We start from the raw sequence: 8410 nt of genomic DNA, 5'->3' as shown, positions 1-8410 counted from the left end.
CAAGAGAAAAATCTACTTCTCAAGCAAGCTAAACCTCCCTCTTTCAAAGGGGAAGGATCCCTAGTTGAGCGCAATGCTGAAGTGTGGCTCAAAGAGATGGAGGATTATTTTGCTGCTGCAGGTACTACTCCCGATAACCAGGCAATGTTGGCTATGTTTCGTCTCACGGGGGATGCCAAGCTTTGGTGGAAACAACACTGCAAAGATAATCAAGTAGCTCAAAACACTCAAACTTGGGAAGACATTAAGTATGCTGTCAAAGGACGTTATCTTCCACCTGCACACGAATCCCTTAAGATGAATGAATTCTTCAACTTACGTCAGTTTCATCTTACAGTGGAAGAATACTACTCCAAATTTGTAACTCTTAGGCGCTATGCTCTGCCAATGACCGCAGATCAACAAGTAGCCCGTTTCTGACAAGGGCTAAATGCTCCTTTAAATACTCGTCTAGAAGCCATGAGGCCTGTAAATTTGCAAGATGCTCTTTTAAGAGCTAAACCCTTAGCTAAAGAGATGTCAAACTCTCAAAGGGTACGAAATGGAAATTTAATGAATGCTGGAAGGAGAGGACGGTCTATGATGTGGAACCAAAGGCAAGCTCACCCAGTTCACCAAACTCATCCAATAGCTGCAGCTTCAGCAAATGGATCTCAAAATGCAGATCTTAGATGCTATGAATGCAACGAGCTAGGACATTTCAGGAATGTATGTCCTAGGCGAGTCTCCACAACAAATACACCTACTCGAGCTAGAGGACGAGTACAAATAATAAATCGTGGAGGAAGAAATGGAGGACGAGGTCGAGGGCGCGGAATGGCTGCCAGAGTCAATGCTATCATAGGAGAACCAACATTGGGAGAAGAACAAGAGGAAAGAGCAACTCTACATGCTGCAATTGATAACCCAAGAGCAAGACAACAATATGCTGTCATTCAAACACCTGCAAATCACCAAGGTGAAAAATTTGAGCTTCTTATTGATTGTGGTAGTACTCATTCTTTCTTGTCACCTAAACGTTTAAGGAGGTTAGGGCTTAATCAACATCCTACAAGAAAGATGAGAGTTGAATTAGCCAATGGAAAGGAGGTGTTATCTCAGTATACTGTGGGGAAAATAGATTTCAAGTTGGGAGAATACTCTACTTCTGCTACTTTTCGAACCTTACCCATAGGAATCTATGACGGAATTCTTGGAATGGATTGGTTAGCCAGTCATAATGCCAATATCCATTGTGCCCAAGGAAGTGTTACTTTTGTGGACAACCTAGGTCAAGAAGTCACTATTCAAGGCCAGAATGGACGACCAAAAGCTTACTTGGTCAAAGCTAATCGTCTTTTGAAAGGGTTACGCAAGGGTCAACAAATTTTTGTAGTCAAGCTAAAAAAAGTAGAAAAATCTTCTTCCAACCCTGAACCAATGTGGCTAGAATAATTTTCAGATGTTTTCCCTAGTGAACTTTCTGAACTACCACCACCTAGGGAGGTAGACCACGAAATCAAAATTTTTCCAGGTAGTGAACCAGTTTCAAGAGCGCCATACAAGATGTCACTTCCAGAGGCTATAGAACTCAAGGAGCAGCTCAAGCAGTTGATTGAGCAAGGGTTTATCCGACCCAGTACATCTCCATGGGGTGCACGTGTTCTCTTCCAAAAGAAAAAGGATGGCTCTCTTCGACTTTGCATAGATTATAGGGGCTTAAATCAGGTTACCATCAAGAATAAATATCCAATTCCTCGTATTGATGAGATGCTAGACAAATTACATGGAGCCAAAATATTCACGAAGATTGATCTTCGATCTGGCTATCATCAAATTCGAATCTAGGAGGCTGATATCTCCAAAACAGCTTTCAACACTCGTTATGGTCATTACGAATTTATAGTGATGGCTTTCGGACTTACGAATGCTCCTGCAACTTTCAATCGTCTGATGCACGATATCTTTAGAGAATTCTTGGATGATTTTGTCCTAGTATTCTTTGACGATATCTTAATTTATTCCAAATCAGAGGAAGAGCATGAAGGACATGTTAGGAAAGTGTTAGAGCTTTTACGCCGAAATAAGCTGTATGCAAAGAAAAGCAAATGTACCTTCTTTACCCCTAAGGTCTGTTACTTAGGGTTTATCATTTCACCTGAAGGAGTCTTTGTTGACCCTGAGAAAGTCAAAGATATTGTGGAATGGCCTCAACCCACTTCACAAACCGAAGTCAGAGGGTTCTTAGGTATCACAGGGTGGTACAGGATCTTTGTAAAGGACTATGCTCTTAAAGCTGCACCACTAACCGACTTGCTAAAGAAAGGAGCAACGATACTTTGGGAAGAAAAACATGAATCTTGCTTCAAACAGCTGAAGGAGTATCTTGCTTCAGAACCTCTCTTAAAACTTCCATATTTCACCCAAGAATTTGAGGTGATCACAGATGCTAGTAACCTTGCATTAGGAGGAGTCCTTACTCAAGAAGGAAGGCCTATAGCTTATACTTCTCGGAAGCTTAGGATTCATGAAGTGAATTATGCTACACATGATTTAGAATTAGTAGCAGTTATTCATGCTCTCAAACTATGGAGACATTATCTAGTGGGACGCAAATTCTAGTTGGTAACAAATCACAAGAGCCTTAAGTGGATTTTTACCCAACCTAACCTTAACATGAGATAGAGGAGATGGATAGAGCTCATGCACGAATATGATTTTGATATTAAATTTAGACCAGGTAAGGATAATGTTGTGGCAGATTCCCTAAGCCGTAAAGCTTTTTTGGGGGGCAATTTCCATGGCTAACAACCCTATTCTAGACAAGGTCTGTGATGCTGCTGTCAGAGATACAGATTACCAGATGCTTGCTAGTATCCTACGTGAAGAGAGGGTATCATCAAATTGTTGGGATTAAAGCCCAAGTGGCCTCTTATGCGGATATGGCCGGCCGCCCGCCTAACTCACTTACCTCTAACTCTTTGTATATACTAACATATTCTTTGTGAATACTAAGGATTTGGGAGATAACCCTTCTAACAATTCTCTGCGTACTGTGTACTGTGTAAGCTCACTGTGTGTGTGTGAGAGAGAGAGTCGATCCACGCTCCGCTCCGCGACTTCAATTGGTATCAGAGCCTTGGTTCAGTGCGGATTTGTGCAATCGCGCGCGCGCACTTTTCCGGCAGATTCTGGATCCGGAGTTCGAAGATTCACACTCGGCATTCCGGGAGCGTTTCCAGAAGGTGACCTGGAGTTTTACCCCCCTTTCGAAGCCGTTTATGCCCTCAGAATTTCGTTCTGAGCACTACAACAGAAGATAGATTTCAGCCGCAAAGAAATCCGTCTTGTGTAGATTGGCAAGCAGGAGGTGGTCGACATCAATATCGACATCGACATACATCACTTATTCGTCTTCAGAGCATCATCTATAGACCAGGTACACATATATATCATCAGATATATATATTGCAGTCTGCATTGCTACTTCTTGTGCTTGCCAGGTTCCAGGGGAGGTGTGGCCATACGACGGCTTGACACCACTGGCATGTATTGCAGATTGATGTACTGTGATTGTGGGTCTGCTAGTTGTGAGTCACGCTAGCAGACAGACCGCCGCAGCGGTCATAGGACAGTGATTGGTCTATTATAGGATGTATGCTAGTTCTGGGTAGTTTGCTGAGCCATCTGAGAGGGTCGTGTGTGAGGTTTTTTGAAGCCAAGCACTGGGGGCTGGGTTACCCAGTGTGAGGTGGATTAGGTTGCTGGAGTTCCCCTCTACACGCATCCTCTTCGGCGAATTTTATCCCTTAGGATGTATGACTTTGTGTAGACACTGGATTGCATCTTATGCGTCAGGCCGTTGAGGCATTGTTCAGGGTTCAGTCTTGAGACAGATACAGGTTCTGTCATCGCCCAGAGAGGAGACAGTGTATGCTTACAGGACAGCATATTACAGGGATTTTTTAGATTTGTCATTGGTCAGCTATTTATGATTGTTTCTTGAGCTATCTTTTGGTTCCCAGAGCTCAGTTTACAGGGGAGACTCTGTCAAAAATTTTCAAAAATACTGACAGTTCCTGAGGAGAGGTGTTCAGCTTGTTGATTATAGCTTGTTTACTGTGTATAGAGGCCAGTTTACAGGGGAAACTCTGCCGGATTTTTCTCAGGAGTAAACAGTTTGGCAGATATGGCATCTTCTCACAGTGAGACTCTTTACAACATAAAGAAGCTGGATGGCACAAACTTTCCATTCTGGAAGAAGCAGATTTGGCAGGTTTTGGTGCAGAAAAAACAAGTGAAGCCACTGAAGCTCAAAGGGGAGAGACCAGAATTTATGGCTCAAGATGAGTGGGAAGAGCTTGACGAGTTAGCTTGTTCCACAATCATGCTGACACTGGCAGAAAATGTTTACTTCAACGTAGCAGAAGAGACTACAGCGTATGGCGTATGGAAAAAGCTATGTGGTATGTACGAGAAACAAAGTGCTGCTTCTCAGATTTACTGGCTCAAGAAATTGGTGGATTTGAAGATGAAGGAAGGGACAGCCATGTCAAATCATCTGAATGAATTTCACACAATTTTCAGCCAGTTAACAGCACAGGAGATAGTCTTTCCAGATTCAGTGAAGGCTATGTTTCTCTTAATCACTTTGCCAGACAGTTGGGATACTTTTCGTACAGCGTTAAGTAATTCTGTCGCGCCAGAAGGTCTTACGAGTGCCAATGTAGAAGGCAGCTTGCTCACAGAGGAAGTGAACAGGAAGAACATTGACAAAGGCAAAGGCAATAGTGCTTTGGTCGTTCGAGGGAGACAACAGTTTAAAGAAAAGAAGGGTAAGAAGGCACAAAACCGAAGTAAGTCTCGTGATTCGAAGTCAACGGATGACATAGAATGCTACCATTGTGGCAAGAAGGGTCACATGAAGCGAGACTGTACGAAGTGGAAACAAGAAAAAGGCAAAACAAAGAGTTCTGAGCAAGATGAAAAGAAGAGTTCAGTGAAGATTGAAGAGGTGAATGTCACAGGATCTGGTTCAGACAGTGATTCTGGTATAGCAGCTGGTGACATCTTCCTTACAAGCAATCTTGATTCTGTTTTCTTGACTGCAGAGGATGGACATGCTATGAGTGATTGGATTATCGACTCAGGGGCATCTTTACATGTTTCTCCGCACAAAGAGTGGTTTACATCATATGTGGCTACTAAAGACTATGTCAGACTTGGCAATGAGCAGGTTTGTGACATACTTGGAGTGGGAGATGTGCAGTTGAAGTTTCAGAATGGCTCTTCTTTATGGCTCAAGAATGTCAGACATGTTCCAGCAATCCGAAAGAGCTTGATTAGTACAGGGAAGTTGGATGATGCGGGTTATGTGACAGTTTTTGGGAACAACGCTTGGAAGATCTCCAAAGGTTCGATGACTGTAGCACATGGCAGCAAGTCAGGAACTCTGTACACTTTACATGTTTCAGAGGTTAAAAACCATGTAATTAATGTGATTGAGTAGCCAAGTGTGTCACTGTGGCATCGTAGGTTGGGACATATGTCAAAAAGAGGAATGGAAATACTTTCTCATTATGGTTATTTGCCTGGCTTTTCATTTCAAGATTTCGAGTTTTGTGAGCATTGTGTTTATGGTAAGCAAACACAGGAACCGCACAGATCAAAGAGGAATCGTAGGGACGAACGGTTAGCTCTTGTACACAGTGACCTATGCGGACCAATGCCTAGTTTGTCACTAGGGGGAGCAGCGTACTTTTGTACATTCATAGATGACTATTCTCGCAAAGTATGGGTTTACTTCTTGAAGCACAAGGATGAGGTGCTCAAGGTCTTTAAGACATTCTTGCAGCTGGTGGAGAATCAGAGTGGTCAGAAGCTGAAGTGCTTGAGAACTGACAATGGTGGAGAGTACGTTTCCAAAGCTTTTCAAGACTTTTGTGAAGCAAAAGGGATTAAGCGGGAACTTACTGCACCATATAATCCTTCACAGAATGGGGTTGCAGAACGTATGAATAGGACCATACAAGAGAAGGTCAGAAGCATGTTGTCAAATGCTGAGTTGCCTGATGGATTTTGGGCGAAAGCAGTGGCTACAGCAGTCCATTTGATCAACAGGTCTCCTAGTAGGGTTCTGGATAAGAGTGCAGTGGCCGAGATGCTATGGACAGGCAAGGCACCTTCGTATAAGCATCTCAGAGTCTTTGGTTGTGAAGCTTATAGCCATATTCCTAAAGAGTTCAGAAATAAGTTAGAACCAAAGAGCAAGAAGTGTATATTTCTTGGCTACGGAGAATCGGGCGAGATGGGTTACCGGCTTTGGGATCCTGAGTCCAGAAAGCTTATTCGTAGCAATGATGTGCATTTCAATGAAGCCAAGTTTCACGCTAAGCCAGAGAAGACAGAGGAGATCAGAAGAGTTGTCTTCAGGGAAGATGGACCTAGTGCTAGCACATCAAGACAGCATGGTCAGGCTCAGGAACAGCCTATAGTGGCTAGAGAGGCAGAATCAGTTGTGGTGAGACGTTCTGAGCGTGTCTCCAAACCACCTGATCGTTATGTGCCATCTCTAAATTATGTCATGCTCACAGATTGCGGAGAACCATCTTGTTACAAGGAAGCATTACAAGTGGTTGACTCGAAAAAATGGCAGTTGGCCATGCAGTCAGAGATGACAGCTCTGCATAAAAACCAGACATGGAAGTTGGTTAAATTACCACAGGGCAAAAAGGCTCTACCTTGTAAATGGGTTTACAGGTATAAGATCACCGCTCATGATAGTCAGCCAAAGTACAAAGCAAGGCTTGTTGCCAAGGGCTTTAAGCAAGAACAAGGCATTGACTTTGATGAAGTCTTCTCTCCAGTGGTCAAGATGACTACATTGAGATGCTTTCTTGCATTGGTTGCTATATTGGATTTGGTGTTGCACCAAATGGATGTCAAGACAGCGTTCTTGCATGGTGATTTAGATGTGGAAATTTACATGCAGCAGCCAGAAGGGTTTGTTGAGAAAGGCATGGAACATTTGGTATGCCAGTTGTTAAAGAGTCTTTATGGCTTAAAACAATCACCGAGGGCATGGTACCATAAGTTCCACCAGTTTATGCTTTCTCAAGGCTACAAACGTAGTGAGTTCGATCACTGTCTATATACAAAGAAGGCTAAGGATGGCAGTTGGCTGATCCTTATTTTGTATGTGGATGACATGTTGATTGCCGGCAAACACTTGGAAGAAATTTCAGCTTTGAAGTCAAAGATGGCAAAATCGTTTGACATGAAAGACATGGGTGAGGCAAGTCATATACTTGGTATGCGCATTAAGAGAGACAGATCAAAGAAGTTGATTTGGTTATCTCAAACAGAGTATATTGACAAGGTTTTGCAACGTTTCAATATGGAGAAGGGAAAGGCATTGAGTGTTCCATTTCCACCATATGTGAAACTTAGCAAACAAGATTGTCCTGTGTCTGAGGAAGAAAAGGCTGAAATGGATAAGATTCCATATGCGTCTGCAGTGGGTAGTTTGATGTATGCAATGATTGCTACACGTCCAGATATTGCATTTGCAGTGGGAGTGGTTAGCAGATATATGTCAAATCCCGGCAAGAAACATTGGGAGGCAGTGAAAGGTATCATGAGATACTTAAAACATACAAAGAGTATGCGCATATGCTATGGTAGTCAGGATTTGAGTGTCAGAGGATACACTGATTCAGATTATGCAGGAGACTTGGATAAGAGGAGATCTACATCAGGCTATGTCTTTACATTGGCTGGAGGTGCCATATCATGGCGATCTCGATTACAAGATTGTGTTACGCAGTCTACTACAGAAGCTGAGTATGTTGCAGCAAATGAGGCATGCAAAGAAGCTATTTGGCTTGGTAGATTGGTTGCAGACTTGGGAATCAATGCAGATATGCCAGAGTTATATTGTGATAGTCAAAGTGCTATACAATTGGCAAAGAATCCAGTGTTCCATTCGAAGACTAAGCATATTGATGTGAAGTATCACTTCATTAGGGAAGTACTTGAAGACAAGCAGATACAACTGCTGAAGATCCACACCAAGGACAATCCTGCTGATCTACTCACAAAGGGACTTCCAGGAGAGGGCTTTGTGCATTGTCGTGAGTTATTGGGCATTGGATAGATGGCAACCATGTAAATCTTTGTACATTTATGTTCATAGATTTACAGTTACTTAAAGTGCCACATTGGACTTTAAGTGGGAGGTTGTTGGGATTAAAGCCCAAGTGGCCTCTTATGCGGATATGGCCGGCCGCCCGCCTAACTCACTTACCTCTAACTCTTTGTATATACTAACATATTCTTTGTGAATACTAAGGATTTGGGAGATAACCCTTCTAACAATTCTCTGCGTACTATGTACTGTGTAAGCTCACTGTGTGTGTGTGAGAGAGAGAGT

This window comes from Adiantum capillus-veneris, chromosome 18 (genome assembly GCF_014529385.1).
Source record: "Adiantum capillus-veneris isolate H3 chromosome 18, ASM1452938v2, whole genome shotgun sequence".
NCBI classification, from domain to species: Eukaryota; Viridiplantae; Streptophyta; class Polypodiopsida; order Polypodiales; family Pteridaceae; genus Adiantum; species Adiantum capillus-veneris.
The sequence above is the reverse complement of the archived record's forward strand: the minus strand, read 5'-3'. Positions refer to the sequence as shown.